Here is a 26501-nt window from a genome sequence, read left to right as displayed (position 1 = left end):
AACCAAACCAAAACAACCAACCAAACAAACAATAAAAACTCACAAAAAAACAACAACAAAAACATAGCCCAGAGTTCATACTAGGGGAGTTATCCTGCCCTGAAGAAAGGGTTCCAGATTCTCATCACTGGATTTTTTTATTGATAACTTGGCACTGACTGCAATGACATTAATATTTTTAAAATACATATCAATGACATGGCATTCATTTGTTGTGTGATGTGTCTGTCCTGGTACATTCTTCCATGAAATTGCTACATAACATACAAATTAACCACACTACCCTACTCTAATCATTGTAATCAGTTATGTTTTCATGTGTACATTACTAATATATAAGGTTGTTGTAGTTCTTGTGTGTGGTTTAATTGCTTGTTTTCGCATATCTTGTGTGATTGATGATGTTCTAGAAATCTTTTCCCCGAAACGAGACTTTCTAAATTACTTTGTTTAGATGCTAATGATTGTATTTCATTAGTGGCCCTCTCATCTAGAATCATCTTTAAATGAATGAATATGCCATAATTAAAAATCTGAATTATGAATTACTTTGAAAGGAGACAACATTGTCCCGATTTCCCACTGCGACTCAGTGTTATTTCAATTATGTAAATATGTTTAATCATTCCTCTTTTGTTTTTCTAATTATTTAATATTAATGTTGCTTTACCCCTTTATTGCTACAAGAAGGGATATGGCATCTTAAATGAGAGTACTTAGACAAGTGATACACAGATGACTAGATTCAAGCAGACATTTACCAGAATGCATAACCCGTTTCAAAAACAAACATGCTATTAACATTCATACTAATATAGCAACACTAGCAGTAATTGCACTTCATGCATGTTTTGTCTTTATAAACCTAATGTATTCACAATGTACAATCTCCAATCAATTTTCTTATAAAACTTGAAATCCATTTGTACAACTTTAAATTCTCTTGAAGTGCAGATTTTAAGTAATGAATTTTCTTTGCCCACAGACTGTGCTTTTTCAATAGTTTAAAAAACAGATACAAATTATAAAGCATCTGGACACAGGATCTTGTTTTCTCTACTGTTACAGCCAGTCCTATTTTACAGTACGAGTAAGCAAATTCTTTCCTGTGAGTCTGAGCAACATGAAAAAATTAATGCTTCTGAAAATTCCTGCAGAATACAGCACTTTTATTGAAATTCACAAAATCAAAGGACTGTGAAATTAACATCCGTAAAACTATAAACATCACAATTTCGCATAAGGAGTATACATGCTACATAATGGATAATGGAAATTAATTATAAAATGTTCATATATACCACGGAAATCTCATGTGGGTTTCTAACTAAATGTAATTATAGTCTAAAATGTAATAATTTGGCAATTGTATTGAAACATCCTGAAGTGGAATTCGTAGAACTACAGTGTCTCGCTCCTGAGTAAGAGTAGTGGCACATGTTCAAAACATTATTTTAAATATCTTTGTTTGTAAACACTCTGAAACCCAACCACAGGAGACAAAGAAATGTGATTTTTATTCCCATACTCTTTAAACACCACTGCTGCTCTGTGAAAAAGTGAGAACCTGTTAGTGGAAGCTAATGCACCTGTTTCAGTTCTTCTCGGCAACAGCCATAAATTTTTTTTTATATGCAAAATCTGTATTTTTAGTCATAGGTTTTACATTTTGCCGACTACCAGAGTCAAAAGCATAATGAAGTGTGCGTGAGTATGATCACCAAAAACATCCTGCCACTTCCAGTTTGAGTTTATTAGTCTTTGCTGTGCAGGTTTTGCAGAGATAATATTTCCAATCAACACTGCTGCTCTTTCAGCCACTGAATTCACTTGTATCATTAAATACAAATGCAAAAAACAAACCAAACCAACAACAGAAAAAAACACTACCGCGAAAACAAAACAAAGCAAAGCAAAGAAAAAACCCCTACAAATAGCACATTCTTGTTTGGATTTTTTTGTTTCAATAACAATTTTCATAGGTGAAGGAGGGTGCTCATTTTCCATGGACTTCTCTGTGTTGGTGCAACCACAGTGGCGGGCTTTATCCAGCACATCGCTCTTGCCATCGGAATGAAGATTCTGCCTGCAAGTAGATTTGTGCATTTCGTCAAACACACTCACAGTTCTGGCCAGTTCAGCAAGTTCTTTAGGTCACTTATTTTTGTGTAGATTTATTTTTTGTCAATAACTTGCTTCACAGTTTTCTTTAGTGGCACTGACATTTTCAATCAAAAAATCACACAAGCTTGCAGGTGCAATTTCCATTCTGTTACCGTTGTGTGTGTGTGTGACAATTTCTATTACTGATTTAGAAAAACTAATGGAAGCAACCCCTTAGCATTTCTGCATATCTGTTCCAGTGAACTACCATTTCTATAAAGACCATGTATTTTGAAAGAAGATACACTCCAAAACAACATTGAACAAAAGTCAGAGGAGGAAAGAAGAGAGACACAAATATTCAAACTTTTATGGGCTGGTATGTTAAAAATGAATAAAGCAAACAGCAAGGAAGCTTAGCCTGGCAGCCTCCATTTTATATGTTAAATTTTTCACAAGACAGTTTAATTACAAAAATTAGGAATGGTAATTGCTACATATAAATGTAAAGTGTCTCTCTTGGCCCAGCACAAGGGGATAAAAACCCCCAACCAAATCCCAAACTATAATGCCACTCTCTGTTCTCAGGATTCTTAAGTATGCAAATAGTTTTTCCACTTAAGATCTCACAGACACAGATCTGGTCAAAGCAAATTACCCGAACAGTTTGCATTCATCAGAGAGGAAAAGAGATGATAAGGCAGATAAAAACCAACAAATGTAGACATTTTGAACAAAAGCCTGCCATTTCACAGAGGAGATTATCTTGTACTCTAATTCTCCAGTTATATAGGTAGCAGAAATTTATTTTCATATTATAAGATAATGTGAGGTGAAATGCCAGATAAAACTTGGCTTCAGTGAAGTGAATGACAAGATTTTCGTTGACATGAATGGAGTTATTTTGTTCCAGGGGGTTTACACCGTATGTCACTTTTTCAATGGCTCTTGTAAAAATACTAGCCTTTTTAACAGAGTTTTTTAATGTTCAGTATTATTTGTACAGCCTATGTTCAGCCTGGTCACATTGAACTCATGATCTGAAAAAAACAGATCAGCTAGAGTATCAGTTTTAATTCAATTTTCTCATATTCATTTTGTCAATACAATGTTCCTTTTTTTTTTACATTTTAATTAAGATAGGCATAATGCATGGAATTATCATGTGGAATATTACTCTGTGAAAGGTTAAATATGAATGATCCTCTATACAAAATACAAAGGTGCATAAAATCTTATGCTTGGGTTAAATGTTTCTAACCTCATCAGACAGGCGTCCCAAAAAGCTCAATTTCTGTTTCTATGACAGATTTTCTATTAACAAATTCCTCATTTAGTACCAGGCTTATGACAGAACCCAGACCCTAATACAAAACTCAGGCAAACTACAGGCGTTAAACTCCAAAATTGCAAATAAAAATTAACATTGTTCAGCAGCTGATACTGAGAGCATCTAACTCATTTGGGGGTTCCCTGTGTAACCAAAAACCTTGCTGAATGCCACGGTTTCTCTGTACATCTTGAACACCCTTGCTCTGCACAGCAGGATGTTGAGAACCCTCCTCTGCCCACCTGAGTCCCAGGAGAAGGAACGATAGTGCCACCATGCTCTGGTTTAGATGGTACAAACCACTACCTACCATGCAGTGGTAGTGACCATTTTTAGCAGTGACGTGAGAGTCACCCTAAAATGAGAATGTTGGCACAGTTGTCAGGTATCTGGGTGAGTCTAAGAAAACTTTCCAACGTGTCTTAGGCAAGGACAAATATTCGTATTATTAATAAAAATACAAATTATTAATGAAATCATTGATAAAACCTGGTTGTTACGAAAGTAAGGAAGATTAAACAGTAAGACCATCAAGTAACATGATTAAAGCAATACACAGAAGCTGAAAAAGCAGGTAAATCAATTGCAATTACTGTTCTGGGTGTGCTTCAGCCTTCTGGATTTATGCAGAGGCTGACCCATTTGAAGAAAACTCCTTGTCCTCCCTGTAGCAGACATAAAGAATAGCTGATTGTCATCCTCTTCATAATCATCTTTGACATACTCCAAGAACTGTATCTTGTTCCCTTTTGTTTTCCCCTTTTTTTTTAGCATAAACTGATCCAGACACATAATGCTTTCCACATGGTTTAGCAAAAATGACTTCTGTATCATTCCTGTGACCTCTCCAGTTAGCTGTTTTATTCTGAAACAACCACATCCAAAACAGGACACTCAACACTCAACAGGAGTAACCACCTCTAGCATCCATGACCAGATGCTCCCATTAACACTTTTCTGAATGGAATCTGCCTCTTTTTGTGCAAGCATTCCTCCAAATTGTCACAGTTCTACTGCTGTTTATAATCGTTCCCAAATGACCACCTCTGGGATCTCCTCTGATGCAACAGATATAGCTGTTCTGCCTCTTACTTGTAAATGGACTTTTCTCAGGTCAAATTTCTTGGGTTAACCATCAAGAAAAAATATTTGTAATCTCTAGTTCCTTCTAGAACAAACAAATCACTCCAGACCATAAGGAGTGACTGTCAGTGTCATTAGTAGAAAGTATCACCATTAGCAAAGACCACTTTACAGCAAAGAACATAAAAACTGAACTTCATCACAAAGTTCTTTTCACCTCAATCTGAAATAAGAACTTAATATTACCAGGCATACAAGAGGTTTTAATTTTTAATTGCTTAAAGCTTTTTCATCAGCTGTTGAGAATATTAAACCCATCAAAACAACAAAATCTTTAACCTGAATGACACAAAAGATCTAATTTAGCTCTGCGTGCCTCTGCAGAGCAAGTGCTTACACTACATCACCAAGATCATTCTGGAGATGTCTCTGTAATAACTGGAAACATTTAAAGAAACAGCGTCAGAAACAGCTTCAGCTTCATTCTAGAGAAAGGAGCTGGAGGAAAGACTTAACTAAACGCTTAACTAAAGCCATTGGCTGGGGGAATTTAGAGGGTCACAGCTCATGGCAGAAGGCAGATGCCAGGGTAAGGAAGGGGAAGCCTGGCCCAGTCCTGGGGTGGTTTCTCTGTGCTCAGTGATCTGGGCACAGCAATGCCCAACTGGGCAGTGGGGAAAATGAGACCCCACCTGTGCCAGCTGAGCTCCTGGAAGCCCGGTGAAGAAGACGGAGGCTGAGCACCATGAAGATACAGCTTTGCTATTGAGTTTAGAGGGATGAATGTCAGAAAGAATATTATACATCTAAATTTGTTAGACTCACCATTTCAGCTGGTAAGAAATGCCTGCTAAGGCTGCCTGCAACTTTTAAAGACGGGGGAACAGAGTCGGACCACCAAAATTAATTCTACTTTACCAGTTCAATGGCTGGAGGTGGGGGGAATAGTTCCATCTTGGTGGGGTTTTTTTAAATCTCGCCTTTTCTAGCCTATTAAAAAAAAAAAAAATGCTTCCAGGTTCAGCATCTTTACTCTGAAATCAGTTTCAAAATGGGACATAGAATTATTTACTTTTGAAAATACTAAAGAATTTGAACTTCTGTCCCAGCTTCTTTTATCCAAAGTCATTACTAAAATTGACCACATTTTATAGAAAGTTTGGATTCCTATGCCTGATCTTCTGTTTTCAGAAAATGTAATGTTCAATGAAAATACTCTGCCTGGTTGCAATTCCCACAAAAAAGGCAAGATGTGTTTAAGATTGATTTGGGCAGGTAAGATTTTGTGGGAACAGGGATTGCTGTTCTGGATCTGAAGAAGAGGTAAGTTTCAATACATGTTACATATTCTTGACAAAGTGCGAAGAAATTATAAAATAAGATATCCAAAGATGTCACATATGAAATAATAATTGGGGTTTTTTGGCTACTCAATGCCTTTTAATGAATTTCTAGAAATGTGCCCATTTCAAAATCCAAAAGCCATTTCAAAATGGTAAGACACAATCTTTTTCAAAATATACTGGAGTATTTCAGCTTTTTACCAATTTTTCTCTGCCAAAATCTTCACCAGATTTGATCTCATTTATTTATTCTTTTAGCGTGGTAGTTACTCCCCCTCCACAAAACAAAATGTCTCCTTGAACAATTTTAATGACCTAGTAAGGACTAATACAAAAGACAACTGTGCACAGGATTGGTGAAAAGAGGGATTCCCAGAGCTGTGGTTTTCCTTATGCCGTTGCAGTGTTATTTTAGCTTAAACAAACAGCAGTCTCATCTAAATAGACAAACTGGCTAGAGGTCAAAAATCCAGCATAGACAATTTTGCATGGTAGCAATTTACACTAAACTGATACTGGTAAGAACTGGCCACTTCCCTGCTTCCCACACTGTTTGCCTGCCAAGCTTCTGGCTATTGCTTTTTCGGATGCTGTGACTCCTCAGATTATTTCAGCACAATGGAGCAACTCCCAACAACGGGAAAAGGAGAGCCCCACGTTTCTCAGTGGTTAGGTCACTGTCCTGGGAGATGGGAGCTCAGCATTTCCATCCTCATTCTGAGGGGCATCTAAATGATATCCTGAACCAACAGCAGGTAAGACAACTCAGCTATTAATTCAGTTTTAGGTACTTCCGTCAGGACTTGAAACCCTGTTGTTAATAGGTACCATAGGCAACTGTTCCTGCCATCCAGAATGAGTGTCAGTGTCTATGTGTGAAGAAGAAAAGTCCTCCACTTCCCCAGTATTCAGGTTTTGTTAATGTTGAACAACACTGCTGAACAACCCTTTTCAACCTTGTACATCAGCTTTAAACTTGCAGATCTGTCTGTCCAGCATGGTTAAAGTCAAATGACACAAAATGTCTGAGGAAAAGGGGGAGAAGGTACCAGAGAGATGAATAATGGCACCATTCCTACTCCTGCTGTTGTTGTCTGAGTTTTAACAGTGCTTCAGAAGGTGCTAAAGAAAAATTATGCTTCCTTTCCTGAAGGTTTTACAGACAAAGCACCCAAGAATATACAAGATGCATCAGAAAGACCAGGGATGGGAAACATTGGGATTTAAGTACTTTGATTGCAACCTGATACGCTCATCCTGAAGGAAGAAGCAGATTTTGTCCAAAATGACAGCAAAGCATGTTGAAAGTTCTCCGAAGTTGAAACTCTAAAAAATATCTGGTTTGAAATGCCAACAATTTTGAAATTTCTAATTGAAGGAAAAAATTTCCACTGTCTTGAAAATCCATTGCAAATGCCTAAAAAGCACTTCCTGGTGCATCAGCTCAACCTAAATTGCTTTGAACACATTGTTCTCTGGGAGAGATACTTTGCAAAGATTTTTTCTCATGGAGTGCAAGGAGAGAGCAGAAGGAATGGGTGTGCCCAAAGTCATGCAACTCACAGGGAGGTGAACTGAGAAGAGATGTAGTCCTCCAGCAGGTTGATGCAATAGACTAGTGGGGACCTGGACATTTACTTCTAAAGGCAGTTCACTGCCATGAGAATTTAGCTTTATTTTTTTCTTGAACCAACATGAAACAGAACATTGTAGCTAGGGTCAAACCAACTCTAGTTAAAACATTTAGTTAAAAACATTCACAAAGAAAGGATTTCTAATTAAAATCATTCATGTTGTAGAAATGATGTTTTCCTGCAGTAAACTGTTCCAATGGAAAAGCCATATCTATCTACCTCTATTTATTTTATTGTTTCTCTTTCTAGTCATAATAAGCCAATGTTTGGGATTTGTGAATTGTTTCCATTAGGTGGTGAAACTTGTGATTCAAGTCAGATATTTCTGTGCTACAACTCTTCTTATACACAGAGAATGTACCTATCATTTTCCTTCCCCAAGCACAATCGGAACAGACAAGAAACAGTTAATCTGGGCACTCTTCCAAACTTGCTTTTTCCAACACCAATCTGCTCACAAGAAGTTTAGTCTTGGCTTCTTCACAGGGCCAATGCTGCTCTGAGTGATCCTGGCTCATCTGCTGCAGCTCTTGCCTTCCTGCTTCCAGAGCAAACATCCACAGCTGTGTTCCACCCAATGCCCTTGCTCTGCATTAACAAACCCACTTCCAAAATAAACCTACCACCTTAGCATTTCAAATGTAGTACTTCCACAATATTTTTGTTTTCTGCTTTGGGCACAGATATTTCTTATTTCATTGTTTGCTTTCACAAAGGAGCTTGACTGAATTTTCTCTCCAGTTAAAATTAAGAGAACCAGCATGCCAAATGGCAGTGATTGCCAAAGATAAGCTTGCTAGAAACCTTCCCCTTCAATGCCACAGACCTGTTCATTGTCAAAGTGGGATATGGAATCGACTCCCTTGTAGAACAAATCTCTGATTTATCCTCACTAAAGTAACAGTACATAGTTGCTTCTTAGCCCAAATACCCAATACCCAAATACCTTTTCTCTATGGCACTGTGCCTTGAATCATATTTTGTCTTCTAACGATGACCATACCAAAGTGAGTAAGTCTGAAAAAATATTTGCATTTCAAGACACACAATTTAGAAAGTTTTACTATCACTGGTAGGAAATTATAAAAAGAAAAGCCAGCCGGGCAAGGAAAGACATACAAATTAAGCAGAACAAATAGCGGCTTTCTTTCAGAAAGCTTGAGGAACAGAAAAGGTCAATCTACCACAATAACTGGTGATGTTGCCCAGTTACTATGATGAGTTGCAGAAGTCAGATATTACAGCCCAGGGAAGGTGAAAAGATGCCCTGGCAGAGTGAAACACGTAGCCCTAATAGTGCCTAGAACCACTCTGGGGTAGGATGGAGAAGCTAATGGCCAGTCTTTGAAGCTAGCTGAGATGCTAAAGCAATGAAAAAAAAGATCTTGTTTAATAAAAAATGTAAAATGGTGGTCTTTTGTACTTGTTCCCATGGTTGAAGATTCCATATTATTTACCCCTTATCTTAATAGAATGAAGTAAAATAATTTTTTTTTAATTTAAATTCTGAGATAAAGCAGGACAACCTAGTAGCACAGGGTGCTTTATTTACTTGGGGAGTGTATAAATTTCCAAGAACATGTGCAACACTTTAAAAAGAATGGAATCCTAGGTTTGCAAAGGAGAAAAATCTGTTGTCCAAGTTTGCCAAAGCCTTGTTGGCAAGCATCAGAAAAATGAGAGACAGACAATATTTTAGTGACTACAATGTTTCCAGATTCTTTGTGACACTGTGCCTTGGCTGTTAGCAGTATGGAACTTCCTCTCAACATGCTTTTCACCTAAGAAAGGGAGAAAGAATAGGAAAGAGATCCCCTTTCTGCCCTCTTCATCACAAATGTTACCCCTATGCAGTAGCTAAAACTACAAGAGATGTACAGTGAGTTTTATTCTGGAAATTGGTTTAGCCTGCAGAGAAGGAAAAAGTGTATAGGAGGTGTGGAGGCTGATTCATGAGTCTGCCAGGGGGAGGCACGACCCCACTACCCTGAGTGAACCAAATTTGAAGAAAATATCCATTTCAAGCGTTTGCTTGAAATAGGAAATGCAAACATCATATAACAGCTATGACAGAGCAAACATCAGATGTGATCTTATTAATCCCTGATTTGATATTATGCAAATTAAAAAGCATGTTTGTCTTTTATACATTTCCATCTAGACTTTGCTAACAAACCCTGTGTTAGCTCCAAATGAAAGACCCAACCATGCCTCAGAACATTTTGACAAGGACAACATTTTCTGGTGGGCAGCAGTGCTAAGAATGACACGTCCAACAGAAGAGGGCAGCTCAAAGACCACAGCAATCTCATTGCAACCAGTATTTTTAATAGTAGTCCTTGTTCCAGTCCTTCAGATAAATTGGCCTTGACCACTCAACCTGTGCCAACGTGTTGGGAACTACCTACAGACCAGCCATAGGTTTGCTGCAGAGAGAGGACAAAGAGCACTGTGCCTCCCTGTGGCTGGGCACCGAGGCAGTTGTCGGGTTCAATCTCAAATTGCAGTAATTAAACCTGCTGTTTTTCTGCCCAAGACAATATTTCTTCTGTGTCATGTTGGCAGTAACAGAATCTGTTTTGCTATCCAGTGGTAATGTAGAACTCAGGCTAAGCTATAGAGTGGTAACACTGCCATCAGTGTTAAACCAATATAATCAAAACTGCTTTTGCCCTGATAGTCTGCCATGTACATCTTTGCCATTTCAGGACACTTTGTAATTTACAGTACTGACATTATTTCTTCTCATTTTTTAAGTAAGTTTTTTTCTTTCAAGTGCTAGGGGGATGTCATATACTTGAATAATTTTCAGGTTTGACCACCAGCCTGTGATTTGGCACTTTCATGCACTGTTTTCACCAATGTTTGCAGCAGTATGGGGTAACTAAGCTTTTGGGATAACACCGTATTCAGCTTGTTATAATAAATTTAATGCTATACAGAATCAGCTGGTTAAACTATACCAAAGCAATTAAATAAATCTGTGCATTCCAGCATCTACAAGATAATTCTTTGGGGGAATCTATACTGTAGGTTACTTTAGGAGCTTTCGTAAGGACAGTGACCATCATGAGAGGCAGGGTAGTTATAGTCTAGTTTGCAACATCCTTCAAACAATAAAAGCCTTTCTATGTGGTTGGGAAAACTGTGTTAGCTGCAGGGTAGAATATTATGTTCTAGTTAAGAGAGAAAGTTTCAAACCCAAAGAAACCTAAATATTTTTTCTCTCTTATGAAGACGTATAGTACTACTGTGATAAGAGTGGACAGGAAAACTCCTACAAAATATTTGGATAAAATGGTCACATTAAACATTGGCAATGTTATGTAAATACTGATGATGATTTAATGCCTAATTATTATTATTATTTGTATTATATCCATATTTGAACACTCCAATTAAGAACGTAGTTCTATTGAGTTCAGTGCTGTACAAGTATGTCAGGGGAGAAGCTCCATTTCCCTGGTGAGTCAGCAACCCAAATAGGAAATACAAAGTAGACAGGGAAAGAAATTTGGGAAAGGGCTTACCCAAGGGCATATAGTAAGTGACTGTCAGAACTGCAGGGAAAAAGAAAAAAAAAAGAGGAGAGAAAAAAAAGACCCCAGTCTTAGTGCTATCAGACCACACTGTCTCTAATCAAACCATGAAACATGTAAGCCTGTATGGCTCTGTTTACCCACAAACACTTCTTCCTTATCCATCTCCTTTTGCATGCCCTTGTCATTGTTTAGTTTATAAGTCGACTGAACCATGTGAATATAATCAGACATTCTGAAAGGCACAGATATTCTTTCCACATATCACAACATAAACTGGAAGTTTAGCTTTTCCCATGCTACATGTATTTTATCTGGGATAATACACACACAAACCAAAATCAAACAAAACCCAAGAAGTCAAGTGAAGGACCCAAGAAGTCACTGAAAAATATCAAGGAATGAGACAGCCAAAGCCACCTCAAGCAGAACAGAGTACCCTTGCACTGGGGGAACAGAAAGGTTCTCTCACAAAAGGAGGTTCTCAGATCCAAGGAGACACTGATCCTGCCACAAATTTGGGCTACAGTGTTCAGAGCAGAGAACAAGACCAGCCAGCCTCAAAATCAGGCTGAGCAACAAACAGTAAAGGGAAACTTTGGTAATGGAATAATACAATAATATAAGGTGAATTCTCCCAAATTTCTCTGTCATTCTATGTTATTTTTAACTGTGTTACCAGAGGGCTGCTTTCAGGTTGTGGAACCTTGCACTGGGTCAGTGGTACCTGCTGGTCCCAGCCGCAGCATCCCACTGGCCCAGGAGGACTTGCTGGTCCTGCAGCTCCCAGGGAGTCAGCACATAGCAGCAGCAGCGTGCAGCTGTAATAGAACACACCACTGCCATTGACAACTTTTCCACACATTTCTCCAGTTTTTAATGGAAGAGGATAGACACTTTAGCTGCAAGGAATACAGAAATCCTTGATAGAGACTGAGACGGGGCAAGATCCACTGAAATACTGGAATGTAAAAAAACCAACTTGTTTAACTCCACTTCCTCTGGAGAATTTTTTTCAATTTCAATGGAAGAGTAAAAGAAAGTTTAGTTAAAGACTTTTGGTCAAATACAGAAAGTTCAGCTTTGGAAATGTTGCCACTGTAGCTAGTGTTGCCACTCACCTCTGGGGACAAGGCTTCCCAGGCTCACTACAAGGTGGTTTCTCTTCCAGTTAAAATGTCCATCACTCCTGGCCTCGATAATGTGTGTCCTACAAAAGTCAGCCAGATAGGGGAGTCCAGCTCAGATAGAGAAGCAGTTACAGTTTCCAGGTGGGAATTCCTGGATGCATAATTTTGGTAGTAAGCTAAGGTTTTGGTCCAACCAAAACTACAGTTCTCATTATTTTGAAGTTTTTTTCAACTCCAGCCTCAACAACTTCAATCACCAGAAAGGCATTACTTCAAATTCCTGGTTTGGGTTTTGACATGTTCAGGTTTTCCAAGAGATTTCAACATTTTTAAGGAAAGTACATATTATGATAAGGAAAAGAAAAAATCATAATTTTATCATTGACTATCTTATCTGACATTGAAGAATGGTTTCAGGCAAAACTTTTCAACCAGCCTTGTAAAGAATATTTATTTTCACTCACTCTGTTATTCACACTGGTTTATATTTGCACCTGTTTACAGAATTCATGGACTAGCCTTTGCAATCGTATTTAGAGATATTTTAAATATAAAAAAGGATCTCCCAAGAAACAGCACCTCTGTCTTCCATTCCCTCCCTGCCTGCTGAAATACACCTGGCTCACCTCAGAAATCTTTTTACAGAGAGATTGTATAATAACTTGCAATCAGTCCCAATGCCAGTTTTATTGCAGTTACAGCCAACCTGTTCTCAGGACCAGATCAAGGGATAAGAAGAAGGTAATTTTCTGTCAGCCTTGTTATCCATCCACATCTCTCACACAGTAAAAAGCAAGGAGCTAATTTAGTCATCAGGACAATTTAGAGAAGTTTTTCTGAATTACTTACCTGCAAGGAGCCTCAGAAGGCTGTCCCATCAGTGGCAGGCAACCAAAGCGACGCAGCGATCTACACTCACCTCTCCCCACCACAGCATGCCAAATGCAGAAGGAAGCAGAGAAGAATAAGACCTGTGGAAGGTAACCACAGCTGGGACCAGAAATGTTAAAAAATCCTGCAGAAAGGGTGTGCCTGAAACATCAGAGAAGATCAAACTTGTGTTCCTCTCTGTAATGGGGTATCTATTATGACTTCTGATCCTCAGGTAACTGCAAGGGTATCTTGAGGATAAACAGCAGGACTTGGCTGTTTCTGCAGAGAAAGAAGTATCTGCAGGTACAGATACTACTGAAATTTTCTGTGCAACTAGAGATGGCCCCAAGCCTTCTTATGATGTTACTGTTTTTCCATGATTCCCAGCCCGTGCTAGGATCTGATTTCTTCCCTGCTGTCCCTGCTAAGGGCACATTCTCCTGCTTGTGACCCCAGCAGAAGCTTCCTACGAGATCCCAGCAAGCATGAGGAGACGTATCAGAAAGATGAAGCAGCCACTAGCACTCGCAAAAGAGCTCTGAAGAGCCCAGCAGCACTGCAGCTCACAGTGCACTACCGAGCTGTCAAAACTCAGCAACCTGGAAATGAGGCTGATTGCCTCCACAGCCACAAGGAGGGCTCAAAGCTGAAGAAAGCCATGATTCAAACACTTCGCAAACATTCTGGTGGTCCCACGGACTTTATGGGTGTTAAGAACAACAGAAGCAGGGAAGCTCTCCACTGAATCTATGGTGGTCTGTTGGAGCCATGAGATAGATAAATTTGCTGTGGTCAATATAACAATTTGGGTAGAAGCAACCAGGCAGTCAGCAGCCAAGATACAGATCCCTCCCTGACCGACTTCATCAGATACTTACTGAATTCTGCAAAGATAAGTACATTAGCATCTTCTCTGGTAAAGTACAAGTACCAATTCAGCAGCACCAACTGGCTGATGAGGAACTGAATTAACAGAGCTAACAACTAACTAACTAACAGAGTTCAGTCCCCCCACACGACCTGGATTATATTGACAGTGAAAAGAGAGGAGCGCATATGCTATTGACAAAGATGTGCATTATACCCACTTAGCCTTACTGCCCAATTTCTATCTCCTCAAATACCACCAACCCCCTGGAGATGTTGTATCAGTAACAGATGGAACTGTTTCTAACATATGCATGATTTAAATAATTTGAATTCCAAGAAAATGTATTATCTAGTTCATCATCTAAATTTCAATGCTGTCTACTAACCAAGCCTTAATTCATCAAAAATACTCCGCAAAAGAACCAAGTATCAGAGACAGGCACTTTAGGTATGGTTTTAGGCAATCAGCCTCCTTTAACACAACCTGAGATTTTTCAAGCATTATTTCAGCTTCATTGTGCCTGAAGCTTTCGTTTCCATGATAGTTTGATCCTTTTTGCCAAGCCTCTTCAGCTGCAGAAAGCTTTGGTTTGCTTTCCCGTTCAGGTTACCGTCTGCCACTTCTAATCCTCATTTTCTTTCTTGTCAGTTAGTCATCCGATCTCTTTGATCCTTTGTAGCAAACCTTGAACTCTGTTTTTATTCAAATTAGAATCCAGTGCCAAGAAGTAATGTTTTCTCTTCCCTCTAGTTTCACAGTCTTCAGCTTATTTAAGCTTGTTTTCTTCTTCCCAACTTTTCAATTTCTTCACCTGCATTTTCTGTGGTTTCAGGCCATGTTTCTGACCTACACATGGCATTTGTGACAACAGCCAGCCTCTGCTGGCACAACTGCAACTGATGAACACCTTCCATTTCTTCTCTTTTGCAATTCCTAGGTGTTCATTAGGCAGTGCAGAGGTAGTTGGTACAAAGCACTGGGAGAGCAGTGAGTTACCCAGCTATAACAGGCACTCCTTGGACTCTCACAGCCTTCTAGGTGCATAGAATAACGGGGTCTTTCCAGGGCTTATGTTCACTGGCATGAGTGATGCACCCTGAGGGTCTCAGTTGTTAAACGGGAAGTTCCTGAAAATCTTTCAAAACTTATGGTGGTGTGGGTGGGTGCCCAGGCCGACTGCAGCATCTCAAAGCACCGCCGTAGGATACATGATTACTCCATGTGTGTGCCAGAGTAGTTCCCACTGCAGATGACTGAAAGACACAAGTCATCCGGCTCATGCAAAGGTGGGTGTCACTTGGCTTTAGCATAGATCATCTGGCTGAAGATGCTGGTGGACAGTCGTATCACTTCCTTGGTGCACAATAATGGTTATGAATCCTTGGTAGCCAAAATGGTCATCTGCAGCATCACTTCAGTGGGGTTCAACAGCATTTTCCTACAGGTTCCTTTCCACAAAGAGGCAGGAAGACTTTTCAGTTGAAACCAATGAAAATTATTAGCTGAGGGGGCTGATGAGTTGAGGGCTTGAGAAATGACACAACTGCCACAAACATCAGTGTTAACTGCGCATTCCCTGTAGAGGACAACACCTGTTGGACAAGGTGTTAAATCCTCTATTTGGCTGCACTACTGTTCTTTAATTGGTTTATCAGTAGAGACAGCAATGCTGGGATTAGCATCAAGGCTCCCACCACATCCACCACCTAGCAGTGTATTCTGTTAACTCCATGCAAGGGCAAGAGAGGACACTGAGTCTTTAGCTTCAGAGCAATATAATGCTCTAAGTCCTATTTTTGAAGAATACTACAAAAATTTTCAGAACTATGTTTATTTTCTATCAGAGTCTCCCTCATGGAGACTTCAATGTCATGAGCTTGGGTATTGGTCTAATATTACCAGCAGATCAGTTTGAATCACATTTAAAAATACTGAGATGACTAATGTTCAGAATGTTAAGCTAAGGACAGCCAAATTTCTGCCTTCTCACACAGAAGACAAACATGCTGAACACTTCTCTGGGGTCTGGTTTTCTCCAGGTAGGATAGATCATACCCATACATGAATCCCAAAGGTTCAGAATTTGGCATAGAAGTCATCATGGATGCAAAACACTGAATCCTATTGGACAGGACTGCCAGATACAGTCTTTTAAAAAATATCCATTTTAAATAAGGAAAGAAAAAAGCTCTTCACACCTTTGTAAACAGGTTTTACAGGTTTAAAAGCTCTCAAAAAGGATGAGCTGAGCAGTCATTGAGTCGTATCTTAAAAGCGCTGGGAAAGAGCCATGAATTCTATGTTCTTTACAGCCTCACATGGAGACATGAGAGCCAGGGGCTATATACATGTTCTCAAAAGACCCTGCTATTCGGAAGTCTGATTGCTCATACACTAAGAATACATGTGCCTCCGAATCCACACTGCTAAGTATTCAAAAAAGACAATACATTCCTCAAAACAGAAAATAAGAGTCCAAAAACTATTCACACCAGACAACATGAAACCTATGTCATGAAGCCATGAATATTCTGATTTAAAACGTAGTTGACAAACTTTAAGGACTGCTGAGGTACAAAGTTCCCTTAAGCACAGCTAACAAAGAAGTTCAAGATCAACGGATCATTGTAGGAGTCTTTCAGAATGGACATTTTCTCCCAGAGGATGGTTCACTTGTTTGTCCAATAAAGCATAGTGTGACTTCTCCAGACTCTTTTTGTCCCATAGACCTGGAAAAGGCTGGAGCATTGGTACTGACTCCATAGCCTCTTCGCTCTGATAGCAGCAATATAAGCAAGCACCAATTCATTGCAGCTTTCACATCACATCCAAGACACTGCTGGATGTAAACCCTGACTGGGAAAGAGGTGGTGTGTGAAGTTTTCTTAGGAAATACCCTAAGGGGAGGTGGTCTTTTTTCTCTTGGTCTTATCTGTTGGACTTTAACTGCTTCCCTGGCTCCCAATGGCTGCAGAGTTTTCTTTTCCTGAGCCTCTTTCTCTTATTAACACATTTCATGTATTTCTTACCTGTATAGAGCTACTGAGCCATTTGTTGCCATGGTTTCCTTAAATGTTCCCATCTCTGTCCTCTCCTGTTTTCCACAATGTAAAATTCAAAACTTTTGTCAGCCAGGACTTTAATTACTGATGTAAGTCCCCCTAAGTTAACCAGAGACCTGTACCTTTAACACCACAGTATTTGTATTTTATGTTTTGACTTATCCATTTTCTAAGATTTAACAGAAGACACTTTCCTGTCTTCTAAAGCATTACTTCGTTGCAACTCATAAACAGCATGAAATAAGAAAGATACGTACAAAGAATAAAGCTTACAAACATAAATGCCAGCTTCACCTAATTCTTAAAATACAGTTTTTTGAACAGCTTCTCTAACTATAATCTTCCAGGTCCCTGTGCTATCTTCACCTCCTCTGAGATCTCCACACTGCTTAACAGAGAAGATAAAGTGCATTATCCAGATGACAATTTGTGCCTAAAGTGAGGCTAAATAGGAAAAAAGATAAAAAGTTTGTGTTACTTTTCTTCCGTCTACTCACACCACATTCAAGTTTCAGTGCTGATGGCCACAGAACCAGCAGCAATAGCCACATTTGCTTGAGTTTCTCTATCATTTGATTGCACAGATATTTATGTGTACATACTAACCATTATACTAACCTCTTCTTTAATGACCCGATTCATTTGCTCATTCTTAAAAAAAAGGCAGATTTATTTGGCTGATATTACGACCCAAAGTTGCTTCTAATGAGTTAAAGAGATGGAGAAAGATTATAAACCACTAGCAATTCAGTAGTAATGTTCTGGGCAGGAAATCGCACTAATAGATAATAACACCTTATTTACTAGTGACTACAATAAATATTTATTTTTAATTAATAAAACAAGCAGGTCTGCATCACCAATGTGACAGAGGGTGTGTGGGTGTGTGCAGAGGTGCTACCCTGGTGACTGCCGCATGCCCCTCGCTGCGGTTTGTCCCTCCTTTTCCTCCCTACCTGTCTGATTTATGAATCACCAGCACTCTTTGCGTTAGACGCATGTTCTCATTTCCAGACTCATCCGCTCCCACCACCCCCGGGCATCAAATCGCTCCCCCTCCATATTGATAAGTACCCCGTAACTTCGTGAGTAAAACACGGGTGCACAGAGGCTGGGGCCCTATGAAAGCCGAGCTCTGTAAAGCGCGGATCTCGGCGGGGCCGGAGCAGACTCTGGGCGATGCTAAAGTCGCGTAGGAGAAACGGCGGGTCTTGGCGCCGCCGCTGGCTCAAAGGAGCACCGTGGGCCCACCTGGGAGCGGCAGGGAAGCCCTGCTCCCCCTCCCCTTCCCCCGGGCCCCGCTCCCCGCTCCGCGCCCGCACCCCGCCCGCCGCCGTGTCTCTAGTGCAAGGGCGCCACCTACCGGGCGCGGCGGGCGCCGACCGGCGCTTCCCCACCGAGTGCCCCTAGGGCCGGGGAGAGGTGAGGGGTGAATTCGGCAGAGCCTCGTCGGAAATGCAAGGGAAAAGCCAGGAGATCTGCTTATTTATTTATTTATTTATTTATTTTTCCCCACAGGGCAAAATGTAATTTCGGAAGGGAGTTTGTCATCAGATACCAGTTTATCATAATAAACCAGTTATCCCATCGTCAGGGCGAACACCTTTGCTGAGGGTCGTGGATGGGAAGCAGAGCTCTCTGTAAGTTCCAGGCAAGCTTGGAGGGACGCCCGGTCTTCCTAGGAACAAAATACAGGGGGGATCAAGGAGACAAAACAAAGCAGAAGCCAGGTTCGGGGTGGAGGGGGGTACAACTTCCTGTCCTCAAATAGCTACTGAAATAACTACTTCAGGGGCAAATTTAAATGTCCATGTAATCATTCATGCTCATGAAAAACATTCAGGGAAAGGTTCTTGTCAGATGCTGTCTCTGAAGGACTTGAGGGTTTGACCACTCAGTCGCTGTCATCATAGTGATGCTGAATTCCTGTTCCTCTAAGGAATTTGTTTGGAAAGCCTCTCAGTGTTTTTATTCCTGAATGCTTATGTTTTTCTGTAGTAAAGAGATTATATTCTGCATTCAACAGACAGTTATGATGCTATTTTATGCATACCTAGTCTCATCCCTTTTTCTTCTATTCACTAGTTTTCCCCTTTAAAAGGTAACCTACACTACCACCCCCCCAAAAAAAAAAAAAAAACACACAAATAAACAAATAAACAAACAAAAAACAACCAAACAAAAAAAACCAGTATGCTTTTGGCAAGTCAGAATCTGTGGTAATTTACAGCTCTCTCCTTCAGAACTGCTGCCTCTGAATTTTAAAACTACTTATCTCAACAGAAATTGGTATGCCAGCAGAAGAATAAATCTCAATAGCTGTACAAGAATCTGTATGCATTCATCTTCATGTTGAGGACTTTGCTTTGTAAGACAGTGTTTTATAATATGTCAAGTTTTGCATTTCTGGTCTTTGTTGTTTACACTGACGAGCAATAAACTACCTTTTCTTTTTAACCTTCATCACTGAAAAGTTAACAATTTCTTACAACATCAAATAGAGCACAATAAAAAGAGTGAAATCTGCAAGTGAAAAAATACTTGAAAAAAAACATACCTACTCTTGTTTGTAATGTGTGAAATTATTACAAGTATGTTCACTATGAGGACTATTGATAGATGACTCACAATTGAGCTAAATTCAATAAACCACATACTGTGCCTATCCCAGTAGGTGACTCATGCATTTTGTATTTCAAGTATCAAATGTTTGCCAAAAACAGTATTTAAAAAAGTAGGAAAATTGTTCAAAAGGGCTTGTGAATAGGTTGGGACTACCCACGGGTAGCTCTTACTTCTGTTCTGACAACTTACATAGGATTTCATGGCAACACTGTAGTATTTTGCCAGAAGGAGTGTTTAGCTACGGCAGCCCCACCTTGTGCACTTTGTGTGCTTTTTTCTCACATATATTGTACCTTCTTTAAATACACACACATTAGAATTTAATGTGATACTTTAAAGTAGTTGTGTTTTAAAGAGAAAATCCTGCAGAGTAAACATTTTCCCTACAGAGTCACTACTCCATAATTTTATATACATTTCCTAATTTTCCTAGCACCATACTTCGCTCTTCTAAAATTAAATGTAAAAATAAAATAGCAATCTGAAAAGAGGTATTCAAGTGGTCCCTGAATACTGCATAATAGTATTTTAAATCAAATAACTCCATGTAAAAGTGGCAGAATTGGGCCCACAAGAAGGAGTAAGTTTCAGTCATGGTGTCAATGCCTTTTCACTGTTTTACTGTTTCAACAGCCTCCAGAGTGGCAAAAGAGGTTACTACATGCTGGTGACTCAATAGGCTAGCTTAGATTTTAGGTAGTTTTCTGAACTCATTCATACAGACCTCATAGTACATCTCGATCTTATTTTTAACTTTGAGCAGGGGTTACCTGGTCCCAGAATATCATGCGTTGCTTACACTCAGCATCCACACGTCATAATCTCGTTTGTGAAGGCAGTGTATCATGTGCCTTCGTGGCATACAATGAGAAAGGAAATTTTTTTCACCGGGGCCTGTGAATTGTACGTATTTATAGTCCATGTGACTTAAGGTGTCTATTTTCTGGGTGACTCACAACAGGTGAAATACTTTTCTATGTCTGGTCACTCCTTTAATAGGTACCAAACAGTGCAATTTTATTACTGACCTTCTCTGCATCTTCTTTCCCAGTATTCCTCTGGCACTTTCCCTGCTTAGCTGGTTCTTACTCTGACTTTATCGAGTCCTTTCTGATCCCTGGAAGATGACAATACAGTGTCATCTAAAAAGAAATGAACTCGAAATTCATGGTGACTAGAGATATATTAAGTTGATGGAGTCACAGCTTCCATAAATGTAGAAGTGGTAAAACTAAGCATAATATTAAGCTCTGAACTTTAATTTTATTCATTAAAAAGCTGGAAAGAAACATGTTTTATTCATAGTTTTGTCTACCGCTTCACATTTTCACCCTGTTTTTCTTGCAAAAACTATCAAAAGTACTCGTGGAAAAGTATTGCAGGAAAACATTTGATCTATTTTAGTTTGGTTTAATGAAATTTAGCATCCAGAGAACAAGTAGGAGTAACAGCATCAGTGTACCCAGATAATTCTCCAAAGGCCTTTAGTAATTGCTTTGTAAGAGGATCATTACCTTCCTGCCTACGAAATTACCAAAACTGATCTCTTCGTATTGACGTGGGTGCAAGTTATGCTACTTGCAGGAAATATTACATTTCACACAGACAAAGCACACATGCTTCGCTGGTAATACAATCTTGTCAATTCTTCTACATTGGGAGCCAACGCGGACACAGTATGGAAAATATTACACAGTATATGGAGAGTATTTTTTAATACTCTAAGACTAAGGCATTTATGCACATGGGAAATCATATTAGTTGTCAAATTATGACAGCTGTAATATTAAAATTATTAACAAGGGACCAGAGTACTGTTTTACTATCCATGCATCATGCTAGAAATGTTTTTTAACATCAGGGACTCAATATTTATCAAGAGCATTTGATTTAATAATATCCAGTATAACAGTACTCCACGGTTTCCATTAGTTTGATTGAATGTTATATCTGTCTAAGCAAACCAAGCATTAGGTGCTTCAGTGAAAGTCACTTGTAATAGAGAAAAATATAATGCATGAATATTTCATTAGTAGATGAATACCCATCAAAACTTTACTTGAAATGCTTGAAAGTACCTGCTGAATGTTTGCCAGTTATTACATCAAATAGAGATGGTTGTAATGCTGCTGTTGAAACAGGAAAAAATCTATTAGATCATTTAATGTACTAAAACAATTATGGTATAATTATAAGGAACATAATTATATGTTCTTGATGTCTTTAATTGTGCAAGCCTCACTAATTAACATTAGAAATTCAATCAAAACAAATTATGTTTTAAAATTTAAGGATGAACTTAAAGAGAAAGATAACATTTCCCAAGTAAAACAATTGTAACTTTGAATTTCATCTGATAATAGGTAAACTCTTCATATGCACATTCACAATCTCTCTTTCCCTCTCCTAAATTTTATTCAGTGTATTTGAAGACATATATATATATATATACACTCAAATGACTTACCCTTGTTTAATGTTATAATGTCAGTTTTGCCGGAGCCAAAATCCGATAGATATTATCATGGTCTTCAGATTAAAGGAAGAGATTCAAACAGTGCCCACTGTATTCAGATGTCTTCTGCACAGTCCTGCACTGTGCATAAACTTACCATAAGAATCACCTCTCCAGATTTGTCCTTGGGTCATTGTTTGTTCCCCTCTGTTCCTTCTCACATCTCAGGACCATGGGTTATTTATAGAACAAAAAAACCAGAGTTTTGTGCGGAAACACTCCGTTCTTTTGTGAAGTTTAGACAAGTCATGTCGTGAAGAAAATCAAAGAAGAACTGGTCAGACACTTCCCCAGAGTATTCTTTTTGATAATGTATTTTTTGCAGAACTGGAATCAGTCTAGTTACTTCAATCCTGTTGTCATTGTTAGTTTTCCACTGAAAATAATTCTTCTGAGGATCAAGCTGGTTCAAATCAAACTATGGAGTGCTTTTGTTTGTTTGTTTGTTTTGTTGTTTGATGTTGTTGTTTTGGTTTAGTGTTTGCTTGTTTGTTTTCAAACTAACATTGTGTTTCATACCAAATATGCATCTATGCATTTATTTAAGTTACCGTTTTGCTTTGCAGGAAGTATGGACCAGTTGTTTGTAGTCCCCACATCCCTACATAAATGGGACTCCCAACTGTTGGGTTGCATTTTGCAAAATGCCCAGAGAAATACAACTCTGTGAGTAGTTCACCCAATAGAAGTGAACAGGACAGGAGCATTTGAAAACCTCAGAAAAATATAGAGTAACACTTTATACAAAAGAAACAAAAGGATCAATAATGAAGTAATAGCGTGTTGGGTTTTTTCACAAACAAAAATTCTGAAGTATCAGAATTTCTTATGGCGTGGAAATTCTCCCATTTCCCACTAATTCTATTCCTACACTTCATCTGATGAGGTTTTTAATTTGTTGTTTAATCTCATAGTCTCAACTGAATATTTACAGGAAATAATAATGTGGTGATTAAAAAACAAAAAGAAATCCAGTTAGTTAAGACATTGCATTAAAGAGGTGAATGTAAGAAACCTCACCAGAAAGAAGATAGCTAGTTTCTCCTTAAAACAGGTACCATTCAAATATTATTCAAAACCTTTGTATTGTATTTTATTTCTACTGAGATTGGAATCGAACGAAGATGCTTTAGACAGATTCCTCTTTCTGTCATTGAATATTTCAGAATGGCATCATCATTCATGAGAACAGCAAAATGGAAACCTGTGAGAACTTGGCTTCTCTCTTTTCAAAACAAAGGAGCATATAGAGCGTAAAGCACTGACTGTACTGCACTTACTATATATTTTCTTTCTGCTCATTTTCCCCAGTTAACCAAAGCAGAAGTGTTGTCAAATGAAGATTTTGGCCATCTCCCGCTGCTCCTTTCTTTTAAGCAAATACACACATTCAAAGGTCTGACCACAAATTTTGCTGAACAATGAGGGCACCAGTCAGTTCCCTAAACATAGGAGCCCAGTGTTATTTGAGAGACCATCAGATATTCCAGGCATACCAGGACAGGCAGATGGGACAGATGGAGGTTCCTACACCTTCTGGCATGGCCAGACCCTCACCACCTCTTCTAGGACTGCGTGACTTATCAACCAGCTCACCCTTACCTTATCTCTCCAGGTAGGGTCTGCTGACCTCCCACCAAAGGTAGCAACACTTTGGCTACCTCAGCTCTGTGTTTCTGTCTCTCTTAGCATTTTGGAATGAAAACTCCAAAATCATGTAAGATGTAAAAAATGCTAGACTAATTAACATTATGGACTGAGTTATTTTAAGTTCATCTTCAAAATAATTGTGTTATTAAGACTGTGAGCTTTCAAAAGTCTTCAGTGATCATTAAATAAGCTATTACTTGAGACCCAAGCATATTGCTAGAAAGGCTGGACTTTGTCGGAGCATATCAATCACAGCAGTGATCGGTACCGCTGAAAACCAGTGTATATTTTTCACTCAAAAAATGCGTTGAACTATTTAAATTGTAGAAGGAAATTCAGACAACTCTTCATGTAATTTGATTAATCAACATCTCCTTAGTGAACAAAGAGTCTCTCATGGTGTCAGGGGCTGAATGGATAGAAGAAATATGCTGGACAATGACCAAAAAACGTGTGACTACCGCAGAAACAAACTTGGCAAGTTCTCCACATACAAGATTGCTTTTTATTTCAGGTGCTGCTCCATTGTTCCGTAGAACCAAAGATCATGGGATGTCTTGATCCTCTGTATAAGCTCTTGAAACGTAGCAGTGTAATACCTTTGATGTTATACTATAAAATATCCCTGGTGCAGTAGGGCTGCTTGGTCTGGTTTTACCTCTTCAATACACAATGTTCTCTGGTGCAGCTGGAGTGTGCAGAACCATTTGCTCCCTATAGCTTTTCTCCAATAATTTCCACACTACACTACACTACACATCCTTCTGAAGACTTTTTTTTTTTAAAAACAATTTTACACTTTTTGTTTTTGTTTTTTTTTAATATGGTCAGTTGTGCAATAAAATAGGTTTGTGTTGTTTGTTCTAGGTTGTAAATGCATTCCAAAAATAATGACAAAAGGAGAAAATTTGGGGTTTTGTTTCTTCAGTGAGGCTTATAGTAACATATTTTTTTAAAGCCTAGTATGTTCTTTCCTCCTTTAAAGAACTGCCAAAATGTCTCTGTGGTCCTGCCATGCATTTTGCTGGTGTTTGGAATGATAGTACACAGAGACAAATAAATAAATAAATAAATAAATAGTAATAAAAAATAAAAAAAAAATACTGCTACATCCATTTCACTTTGAAACAAATGATTACAGAGCAGCTGATTACAATTGGAGAGAAGATGCAGAAAGGCAAAATGCTAGTAGTAGCAATTGGAGTGAATTAACTGGGGTGCTCAGGCATGCTCTCAAGAAATGGATTGACTCACAGAAGGAGCTTTAGTGGTGTGAAAACTTGCATTTCTTCAGCACACAGAAAGGCAATCTACCTGATTTTCGCAAAAGCAGTAAAGCAATCAGATATTTTAGCATTCTATTGCCTGCTAAGAGAGATGGGGAACCATGAAAAGCACAGAAACAGGAGGAAAAAATCCAGCAAATCTTTAACATGCACCAGCACATTGTCAAGGGATATACTTATTTCTCAGAAATTTTGTCTTAAAAATGAATTTGGTAAAATGCTTCTGGAAGAAAATGTAGCCCTAATTGTTAGTTAGCTTCCTTGACAAAGAAACAGAAAAGTGTAGAATAGAAAAGCCATTTTGGACGCTGCAGGAGGTTCAGACTGAGTTTCTCTTACAGTGTTTTTTTCCTAAACTTTATCCAACTATTTCAACCATTTAAAAGCCTTTGTTAAACAGAATTTCAAACTTCAACTCAGGAAATTCCCACATATGCACTGATAATTTCAATTTTTTTTTCTCTTTTATTCACAACCTGTATTACTTACAGTCACTTCAATACCTTCCCTTAACATCTTCAGCCTGTAGATCACTAAGTTAAGTGTGTATAGTCTTGACCACGTCTGGAGGTCTTTGGCTGCACAACAATCAATAGAGGGATTCCTGTGGGGATGTGTGGGAGATTTGGGAGATTTCCAAATACACTAGTGTGAAAGAGCCCAACTTTCATTTTAAGCTTTGAAAGTGAAGTATTAAGCTTTTTTTTTTTTTTTTTAAGGATTTTTATTAATGAGTCAAGTATGAGCTGGGGTGCATGTGCACTGCACAATTGTTCAGTGTTTTAAATCTGTAATTAAGAAGGCTGACCAAACAGAATATGAGTTGACAAGGTGAATAACCTGGCTTGAAGACCTAATACTCTGAGAACATACGCATTTTTTCTTCACTTGTGCAAATCTTGCTGACTTTTGTCATTAGATGTGATGATTTCAATGCCCTGTCAAAATATTGCACCACAGCAGGATTAATCTTTAACACATTTGCCATGGTTTAACCCCAGCTAGCAACTAAGCCACACGGAGCCACTTGCTCGTTCAGGACTGGGGAGAGAATTAGAAGAGTAAAAGTGAGAAAACTCATCGGTTGAGATAAAGACAGTTTAATAGGTAAAGCAAAAGTCATATGCACAGGCAAAGCAAAACAAGGAATTCATTCACTATTTCCCATGGGCAGTCAGCTGTTCAGCCATCTCCTGGACAGCAGAGATCTATTACATGTAACGATTATTTGGGAAGACAAATGTCATCACCCTGGATGTCTTGCCCTTCCTTCTTCTTCTGCCAGGTTTATGTGTGTCATTCGGCATGGAATATCCCCTTGGTCAGTTGGGCCCAGCTTTTCCTGGCTGTGCCCTCTCCCAGCTTCTTGTGCAGCCCCAGCTGGTGGGCTGGTGTGAGGAGCAGCAAAGGCCTTGGATCTGTGTAAGCACCGTGCAGCAATGACTGCACATCCCTGT

At 38.9% G+C, this 26501-nt stretch overlaps 1 long non-coding RNA gene across 2 annotated transcripts; it reads right to left on the bottom strand.

Moving 5' to 3' along the window:
• Positions 1-18463: 18463 nt before the first annotated feature.
• LOC139828011 (uncharacterized) lies at positions 18464-22195 on the bottom strand. Of its 2 annotated transcripts, none has more exons than XR_011739171.1 (4): positions 22061-22195; positions 21672-21722; positions 20622-20710; positions 18464-18646 (listed from the first exon to the last, which is right to left on the bottom strand). It is a non-coding gene; the product is annotated as an uncharacterized lncRNA (long non-coding RNA). The 2 variants fall into 2 exon arrangements; XR_011739172.1 differs by having other exon boundaries at positions 21672-21719; positions 22061-22187.
• Between the last annotated feature and the right edge of the window lie 4306 nt (positions 22196-26501).

Source organism: Patagioenas fasciata, chromosome 5, assembly GCF_037038585.1.
Source record: "Patagioenas fasciata isolate bPatFas1 chromosome 5, bPatFas1.hap1, whole genome shotgun sequence".
Lineage (NCBI taxonomy): Eukaryota > Metazoa > Chordata > Aves > Columbiformes > Columbidae > Patagioenas > Patagioenas fasciata.
Note: the sequence above shows the minus strand (reverse complement) of the source record. Positions and strands in the feature narration are given on the sequence as shown.